The sequence below is a fragment of the Squalius cephalus genome (assembly GCF_949319135.1).
Source record: "Squalius cephalus genome assembly, chromosome: 10".
NCBI classification, from domain to species: Eukaryota; Metazoa; Chordata; class Actinopteri; order Cypriniformes; family Leuciscidae; genus Squalius; species Squalius cephalus.
The window spans coordinates 25411585-25421827 of NC_137131.1; positions in this window are offsets into that span (position 1 = coordinate 25411585).

Consider the following 10243-nt stretch of genomic DNA (forward strand, 5'->3'; position numbering starts at 1 on the left):
TCCATTTTCTAATGATTGCTCCAACAGTGGACCTTTTTTCACCAAGCTGCTTGGCAATTTCCCCGTAGCCCTTTCCAGCCTTGTGGAGGTGTACAATTTTGTCTCTAGTGTCTTTGGACAGCTCTTTGGTCTTGGCCATGTTAGTAGTTGGATTCTTACTGATTGTATGGGGTGGACAGGTGTCTTTATGCAGCTAACGACCTCAAACAGGTGCATCTAATTTAGGATAATAAATGGAGTGGAGGTGGACATTTTAAAGGCAGACTAACAGGTCTTTGAGGGTCAGAATTCTAGCTGATAGACAGGTGTTCAAATACTTATTTTCAGCTGTATCATACAAATAAATAGTTAAAAAATCATATATTGTGATTTCTGGATTTTTTTTTTTTTTGATTGTCTCTCACTGTGGACTTTTTTTTATAATATATATAATTATATGTATTTTATTGTGGGCATCCGTTCATTTTAATCTTTGTGCAATCTCTCTTTGCCAAGAAAACACTACAACCTCCATTTACCTACCAACAGGTTTGCAGGGCTGACTCAGTGTGGACGGCTGCCATGTCACTAAGATGTTTTCTGAAAGCAGGAAGAATTAAAAAAAAATATTTATCCTCAAAAATCAAACCATAAAATATTTGTATAATATATTCAACTGCCTAAAAACAAAACAGGGTTGGTTGAATACCTGTCTAAATATGTTCACCATGGTCCATTTATATACATAATAAAGATATATAACTATATAAAATCGCATGTTGGTAACCTAAAAGTCAACATTTGAACCACTTTATATATATATATATATATATATATATATATATACAAATATATATACAGTATATGTATCATTTCAAATGAAAAGGAGGACACATTTGTTTGCCGCATTTGAAGGGTCCTTCAAAAGAACCTTCGAATTGGGAGAGAATGTTCAAAAGAATGTTGTGGTCGATAGTGTCAAATGCAGCACTAAGATCAAGTAACACTAATAGAGAGATACAACCACGATTGGATGATAAGAGCAAATAATTTGTGACTCTAATGAGAGCTGTCTCAGAACTATGATACGGTCTAAATCCTGACTGGAAATCCTTGCAGAGACCATTTCTTTCTAAAAAAGGAACATAGTTGTGAGGAAACTACGTTTTCTAGTATCTTTGACAGAAAAGGTAGATTCGAGATCATCCTGTAATTGACTAATTCTGTAGGATCAAGTTGTGTTTTTTTAACAAGTGGTTTAATAATAGCCAGCTTAAAAGTATTTGGTACATATCCTAATGACAAATAGTGCACAGAGTATAAATTATACAAACACATTTAAAATATCATCATCATTTAAAATATCATCATCATCATCATCATCATCATCTTCTTCCACTTATCTGGGGTCGGGTCACAGGGGCAGCAGTCTAAGCAGAGATGCTCAGACTTCCCTCTCCCCAGACACTTCTTCCAACTCTTCCGGGGGGACACCGAGGCGTTCCGAGGCCAGCCGGGAGACATAATCCCTCCAGCATGTTCTAGGTCTTCCCCGGGGTCTCCTCCCGGTGGGACATGCCCGGAACACCTTCCCGGGAAGGCGTCCAGGAGGCATGTGGAACAGATGCCCGAGCCACCTCAGCTAGCCCCTCTCGATTTGGAGGAGCAGCGGCTCTTCTCCGAGCTCCTCCCGAGTGACCGAGCTCCTCACCCTATCTCTAATGGATCGCCCAGCCACCCTGCGGAGAAAGCTCAATTCGGCCGCCTGTATCTGTGATCTTGTTCTTTCGGTCATGACCCACAGCTCATGACCATAGGTGAGAGTAGGAACGTAGATTGACGTTCGCCTTGCGGCTCAGCTCTTTATTCACCACGACAGACCGGTACATCGACCGCATTACTGCAGAAGCTGCACCGATCTGTCTGTCAATCTCCCGTTCCATCCTTCCCTCACTCGTCTCCTCCACTTGAGGCAGGAACTCTCCACCAACTTGAAGTGGCCAAGCCACCCTTTTCCTACTGAGAACCATGGCCTTGGATTTGGAGGTGCTGATTCTCATTCCAGCCACTTCACACTCGGCTGCAAACTGTCCCAGCGCAGGCCGAAGGCCCTGGTCTGATGGGGCCAGCACGACAACAACATCCACAAAAAACAGAGAAGAAATTGTGTGGTCCCCAAACCTGACACCTTCTGGCCCCTAGCTCTGCCTAGAAACTCTGTCCATAAAAATTATGAACAGAACCGGTGACAAAGGGCAGCCCTGCCGGAGTCCAACATGTACTGGGAAGTCTGACTCACTGCCGGCAATGCTAACCAAGCTGTAGGTTGTGTGCCCACAATAAAGTACGCACCCCTGAACATAAGCACTGTCTCCACAGTATCAGCTTTCCCTCCGGCTCATGCTGAAAGTGTAATAAATGTAGGCTGTGTGCCCACTATGAAGTATGCACCCCTGCACATAAGCACTGTTCCCACAGTATCAGTTTTCAGTATCAGTTTTCCACGCTGGAGGTGTAATAAATGTAGGTTGTGTGCCCACTATAAAGTACGCACCCCTGCACATAAGCACTGTTCTCAAATAATCACAGCACAGAGCAGCTGGGTGGCCGTGACCCTATCACAAAGCGGCCCGTCCTCAGACACCATTCAACCCCTAGCTATGCAGGCCAAGGCTTGGTAGGCCATCCCCGGGATATCAGAATGGATGTTGAACATAATAAAACGAGGCTACTCGCTACAGTTTGCCCGCAGACCTCCGTGCTTCTAGCCGTGGTCGAGACAACAGTGAGAAGCAATGTGGCTCACGTCCTTCGCACCAAAGTGTCGAAACTGTTAGTAAAGGGCACTGTAGAGCCAGTCCCTCTATCACTAAGCGAGTCGGGCTTTTACAGTCGCTACTTCCTCTTCCAAAGAAGGATGGCAGGCTCAAGCCCATCTTAGATCTCAGACACCTGAACAAAGTGCTTATGACGCGCCGGTTCGGAATGCAGACAACCAAACAAATCGTACTCGGTTACTAACGTAACCTCGGTTCTCTCTAGAGAGGGAACGAGTACTGCGTAAGTCTTACGCTAGGGGAAAATCTCTTTTCCGCGAGATACTGAAGCCAAAAAATTATCCTTAATTTTTTAAATAATGTAAAACGCGTTGCGGCAGCATGCAGACACAGGCGAGATGGCTCGCGCGCCTATTGGCTGCCCTGCGGCAACTGCAGCAGCCTATCGATAAGGCCCTATCGTGACGTCAGCTCCAATGGGGGCGCTTCGCGCCCAATACGTCATGTCCCGCCGAAACAGGCGTGGCCTTGGGCTATAAATATAGCTTCGAGAGGCTAGCTAACTGTTTTTTTATCGCCGGAGCGAACCAGAGCATGTGCAGGCACGGCAAGATATGCAGTACTCGTTCCCTCTCTAGAGAGAACCGAGGTTACGTTAGTAACCGAGTACGTTCTCTTACGAGAGGTTCTCTCGTATTGCGTAAGTCTTACGCTAGGGGAACACAGTGTAAAACGCTGTGCGTGCTAAGATCCAGCACCAAAGTCCCAAAGGCAAGTGCCCGGGCTCATATAGTACATGATCATAAGGGACTCACAGAGAGTCCAGGAAAGAGTGGCTAGAATAGCATCATTCCTGTAAAAAATAACATCCTATAAGGAGCGGTTATAATGTTTCATACAGTCAGGGCGACCTCCGGCCTGGACTGACGAATATAGTGGGTCTTACACACTGCCCATAGAGCTGCGCGATCAGTCAGCGAGCGTTTGCTCAAGCAGTTTCAGTATTCTGGGCCGAAACATCGGGGCAGACAGTACCTTTTTTTTTTTTTTTTTTTTTTTTTAGACCGAAAGCAGCTTAGCTTGCAAAGCGGGAACCTCTAGGTTATAAAACCTTATAAATGTAGACGGGGAGGCCCAGCCTGCCGCCATACAGATATCTTGCAAGGCAATCCCACTAGACCAAGCCCACGACGAGGTCATACCTCTCGTGGAGTGCGCTCTGACACCTAATGGGCACTGCAAGCCCTTAGAGGTATAAGCCAGCGCTATAGCATCGACTATCCATCTGGATAGGCTCTGTTTCGACACGGCAAGTCCCTTAGAACGTCCGTAGAATGAAACAAAGAGCTGCTCTGTCTGTCTGAAGACAGACGTGCGAGACACATACGCCTTTAATGCCCTGACCGGGCAAAGGAAGCTGGCGTCCTTTTCCTCGTTAGAGACTGGCAGGGCGGACAGGGAAATCACCTGAGCCCTGAACGGTGTGTTGAGGGATTTAGGAACGTACCCGTGCCTCGGTTTGAGTATGACTTTCGAGTCATTTGGCCCAAACTCCATACACATCGCACTCACTGAGAGCGCTTGTAAGTCCCCTATACGCTTTACTGAAGCGAGAGCCAGAAGAAACACTGTCTTCAAAGACAGATGTTTAATATCTATTGATTGGATCGGCTCGAATGGGGCACCTTTCATGGCCTCCAAGACCGTAGAAAGGTCCCATATGGGAACTGAGAGAGGTCTGGGAGGATTTAACCTCTTAGCTCCCCTAAGGAAGCGAATGACCAGATCGTTCCTTCCAAGTGACTGACCAAGCGTTGGTTTTGAAAACGCTGCTATAACCGCCACATAAACTTTGAGCGTGGATGGGGCTCTTCCCTTATCCAGTAGCTCTTGTAGGAAGGAGAGAACCTCCGTCACTCCACAGTCTTGGGGTGAAAAGCCGCGTGCTGTGCACCAGCTAGAGAACACAGACCATTTTGAGGAATAGAGCCGCCTCGTAGAGGGGACTCTAGCCTGCATGATCCTGTTTAACATTCCCTGTGGGAGATCAGTGGGTACCCGTTGATGGCCCACGCATGTAGGGACCAAAGCTCCGGGCGAGGATGCCAGATCGAGCCCCTGGCCTGAGAGAGGAGGTCCCTCCTCACTGGTATTGGCCATGGGGCAGCGCTCGTCAGCTGCATCAGAACTGGGAACCAAGGCTGGTTCTTTCAGAACGGAGCCAGAACGGAGCCACTGCTCTTGGAGAAAAACTCCGGGCAGTGAGCGTTTTCTTGAGACGCAAACAGGTCTATTTTCGCTCTGCCGAATGTCTCCCACAGCAGTTGGACTGTCTGCGGGTGTAGAGACCATTCCCCTGCTGGAACATTGTTCCTGGACAGTCTGTCTGGTCCCACGTTCAGGTGGCCAGGCACATGCGCTGCTCTGAGCGAGCGCAGGTTGTGCTGAGCCCATACCAGGAGGTGTTCTGTCAACCTGTAAAGGTTTTGGGATGTGATGCCTCCCTGGCGATTTATGTAGGCTACCACTGACATGTTGTCCGAGCAGACCAAGACGTAGTGTCCTGTTATCTGGGGACGAAAGCGCCTCAGCGCGTTGTCGACTGCCATCATTTACAGGCAGTTTATGTGCAGAAGCTTTTCCCCTTCTGACCAAAGAACGGTCTGCCCTCGAGCAGCGCTCCCCATCCCGAGGTGGAGGCGTCCGTAGACACCACCTTCACACTCGAGGAAGTCCCCAGGCTTACACCTGACTGGTACCAGTCGGTCGCTCTCCAAGGTTTCAGTGCTGAGATGCATTTCTGATCGACCTTGAGGCGAAAAAGACCAGAAATCCACGCTTGGCGCGGTACTCGCGCTTTTAGCCAGAACAGAACTGCGCATGCGAAGCAGACCCAGCTGAAGAACTGCTGATGCTGCGGCCATGAGACCCAGCATCCTTTGAAACTTTTTGAGCAGGACAATAGCGCCGCGGCGGAAGGTTTCCGTCATGTGCTGAATAACCAGTCTGCGCTGCGGCGATAGTTGAGCTGTCATAGACAGCGAGTCCAGTTCTGTGCCCAGAAAAGATATTCTCTGACTGGGAGACAGTGAACTTTTCGCCCAATTGACTTCGAGACCCAGATTCTCGAGATGCTCGAGTAAAATGGTCCTGTGTTCTATGAGCTCTGAGTGTGACTGAGCTAGAACCAGCCAATCGTCCAAGTAGTTCAAAACTCGCATTCCCCGCAGTTTCAGGTGAGCGAGGGCTGCGTCCATGCACATCGTGAATGTACGGGGTGCTAGGGACAAGCCGAACGGCAGGACTGTGTATTGATATGCCTGGCCCTCGAAGGCGAATCTCAAAAATCGCCTGTGACGTGACGCTATTTGTATTTGGAAATACGCATCCTTCAGATCTATTGACACAAACCAGTCCCCCTGGCGAATTTGCGAGAGGATTTTCTTGGTCGTGAGCATTCTGAACCGGCGTTTTGAAAGCGCTTTGTTCAGCTGTCTTAGATCCAGAATGGGTCAGAGACCCCCGTCTTTTTTCGATACCAGAAAATATCTGCTGTATAGCCCCCCTTCGCTCTGAGCTTGAGATAAAGGCTCTATGGCCCCTTTGCTCAACAGTTTCGCAATTTCGGCACGAAGTAGATGTGCTACTTCCTTTTCTACCGTGGTTTCGATTCGCGCCGCGCAATGGCGGGGGCGTAGAGCGAACTGTAGCGAATAGCCTCTTTCTATAATGTTCAGCACCCATTCTGATACCCCGGGAAGCTTTGCCCACGCATTTGCATGGATAGCTAGGGGTTGAATGAGATCTGGGCTCTGGCCGTGACATAGTGGCGGCCGGAGAGCTTCGGTATGCTGTAATATAGACACCGCACTTGCAGCGTTCAAGGCGTTCTGATAACAGCGGGCAGTCAGCCCGCGCTCGACTCTCTCACGGCGGGTAGCTGAGAGATGGCGAGCGGGGGGGAACCCGTAGGATTCGTCATGTCTGTGAGTGAATGTGGGCGCGGGACAGCGACACTGAAAACATCGTCGGCATGAGCTTGACTGTATGTGTGTTGGTTTCGTTTTTTAAAGAAACCGAGAGACATGCAGTGTATAGTGTTTGTGGGCACTGGGATGTGGGCATGTTCACTACATTTAGTGCGCAACCGACATGAGTTGATTTTATGTGCGTAAGCCCTGTGGGACGGGCTGTGTCTGTGTGTAGGAATGGGCACTGGACAGTGGGCATTTTTACTACACTCATAACACCATCGGCCGTGGCCGGAACACCAGAAAATACACTCTTTATGGGATTTGGGTCGCCGTAAAATCTGCGTTTGTGTGCAGGCAAGCGGGCAGTGTAACCGACTTGTTTACAAGTCCGGCATCTCAGAGAGCGTTAGCCACAGGTGTCTCTCAGCAACGGTGAGAGAGGCCATGTTCCGCCCTATGGCCTGTGCAGCGGATTTTGTAGCGCGGAGTGCGAGATCGGTAGCACTCCTCAGATCCGGCACGCTGATAGCTTTCACGCCTTCCTCGTCCAGTTTTCAGAGAAGGTCGGCCTGGAAGATCTGGAGGGTGGCCATAGTGTGCAACGCTGATGCAGCCTGTCCAGCGGCGGTATAAGCGCGACTGTGCAGGGCTGACGTCGTGCGGCAGGCTTTAGATGGCAGCGCCGTCTTAGCGCGCCGTCCAGCAGAGGGCGGGCAAAGATGGGCTGCTACTGCTTCTTCCACCAGAGGAAGAGAAAGGTATCATCTGCCTTTAGCATCGTCCACCACGTAGAATGCTGCTGAGGCAGAAGTACGCATCCTGGCCGAGAAGGGGGCGCTCCAAGACTTTGCGAGTTCTTCGTGAAGCTCAGGAAGAAACGGGGCGGGTCTTGAAGGCGTCGAAACGCGGTCCCCCAGCAGGAAACAACCGTCCAGCCGGTTGCGTGCAGGCTCGTCGGGCGCTGACCACTCGAGGCCGAGGCTCTCTGTGGCCTGTGTGAGCAGACGCGTCAGCTCAGCTTCAATATTGGCCCTTTTCCCTGACGGCTCTCGGGCAGAAGGGGCAAGATCCACAGAGCTCAACCAATCCTCACTGCCTGACGCCAGGATAGAGCAGCTGTCCTCCTCGATAACTGCCGCTTCTTCTTCGGCGTCACCAGTGGAAGCGGCGGCAAACGGCGGCCACTGTCCAGGGGTGAGAGACTCAGACGAAGCAGGCGGCGATGCTGGTGGCCGAACCGGCAAGCTTTTTTCGGTGGGAGGAGGCTCAGGGACCCGCTGAGCACGGCGCTTCTTACAGCGCGGCATCACAGCGGGGAGTGCAGTCTCGTGGAAGGATGCCAGGCGAGTCCTCAGAGTCGCCATATGCAGTAGCTCGCAGTGAGGGCATCCGCCGTCGGCGAGCGCGAGAGCTGCATGTCCTTCACCCAGGCAGGAAACGCAAATGACATGGCGGTCCCCGTCGCTGAGTGGGGCTCGGCACGAGCCACAGAAGGGTCGAGACATCTTAAAAAAGACGCTCTGCTCTTTTAGAGAAGGAGTGTGAGTCGCGGCAGCGAACACACACTATGCAAGAAAAGGATATAACGCCGGATAGCGTAGCAGGAACGGCGGCTGAAGGCGGCGCGGCCAGCGACTCCAAATGCAAGGCTCATCCCGCTGAAAGGCTTTCTCTAACGGTGCAGCTTCTTCTCTCTGGATCCAGCGATGCGTATGCTCCACTGAAGAGATAAAAAATCAGTTAGTTAGCCTCTCGAAGCTATATTTATAGCCCAAGGCCACGCCTGTTTCGGCGGGACGTGACGTATTGGGCGCGAAGTGGCCCCATTGGAGCTGACGTCACGATAGGGCCTTATCGATAGGCTGCTGCAGTTGCCGCAGGGCAGCCAATAGGCTCGCGAGCTGTCTCGCCTGTGTCTGCATGCTGCCGCAATGCGTTTTACATTATTTCAAAAATTAAGGATAATTTTTTGGCTTCAGTATCTCGCGGAAAAGAGATTTTCCCCTAGCGTAAGACTTACGCAGTACGAGAGAACCTCTCGTAAGAGAACCTCGCGCAGATTCGCCCAGGGGATTGGTTTTTCTCAGTGGATCTGAAAGATGCTTATTTTTACATTCAGATAAAGCCCCATCACAGGCCATTCTTGAGATTCACTTTCGAGGGGCAGGCTTATCAGTACACGGTCCTACCGCTCTGTCTATCTCATGCACTTCGCACATTTACGAAGTGCATGGATGCAGCTCTCACCCCCGTGAGACAACGGGCAGTGTAAGTGTTGAACTGCCTCGACGATTGGCTGGTTATAGCCCAATCGGAGGTGCAGTTAATAACTCATGGATCCTGGCTCCTTAGCCATCTAGAATGCCTAGGTCTCAGGATCAATGCTTCCAAAAGCGCACTGTCTCCCAGCCAGAGTATATCCTTCCTGGGAACAGGCAAACCCATCTCCGCCCTATGGTCGAGCCCGGAGAGGCGCCTACACATAAACTGTCTAGAGATGAGAGCAGTCGTTCTATTGCTGAAAGCTTTTCTCCCATACCTAAAAGGCCACCACGTTTTGGTCCGGACGGACAACATGTCAGTGGTATCCTATAAATCGCCAATGTGGACTCAGGTCGAGCAACCTGCACACCATGGTCAAAAACCTCACTGTATGGGCTTAGCACAACCTGCGCTTGCTGAGAGTTGCGCACGAGCCAGGCATTCTGAACCAGGGTGCGGATATGCTATCCAGAGACAAAGTTCCCCCAGGGGAATGGTCGTTTCAACTGCAAACGGTTCAGCTGATATGGAGCATCTTCGGTGAGGCAGAGGTCATCCTCTTCGCCTCAGAAGACAATGCTCGTTGCCAAACATTTTTCTCCAAGACAGGGATGCACTAGCCCACAATTGGCCAAGCCGGCCGCTGTATGCATTCCCTCCAGTCACGATGCTACCTCAGGTCATCAAACGGATCAGAGAGAGCAAGTGTGCAGTGCTCTTGATAGCCCCTCTCTGGAAGAACCAGCTATGGTTCTCCGAGTTGACGCAGCTGCTGGAAACAGCCCGATGGCCAATTCCGCTGAGGAGAGACCTCCTCACACAGGCGAGCGGGACGTCCCTACTTATGGGCCCTCCATGTATGGCCCCTCAACGGGTATCCGGGTACTTCCCAGAAAGGGTGCTGAAAACCATCACAGAAGTGAGACCGCCCTCGACCAGGCGTCTTTACACTCTAAAATGGTCAGTGTTCTCCGGCTGGTGTACAGCACGGAGCCTGGACCCCTACTCATGCGGAGTGCCAAAGGTGCTCTCCTTTTTACAAGAGCTTTTGGATGCGGTTCGCACCCCCTCCATGCTCAAAGTATATGTAGTGGCCATAGCAGCATCTCACGCTCATGTGGCCGGGCAATCACTAGGAAGAAACAACCTGGTCGTGCACTTCCTCAAGGGGGCCAGAAGGCTAAACCCACCTTGACCCCCCTCTGTACCTGTCTGGGACCTCTCCATTGTCCTGGAGGCCATGAAGGGAGC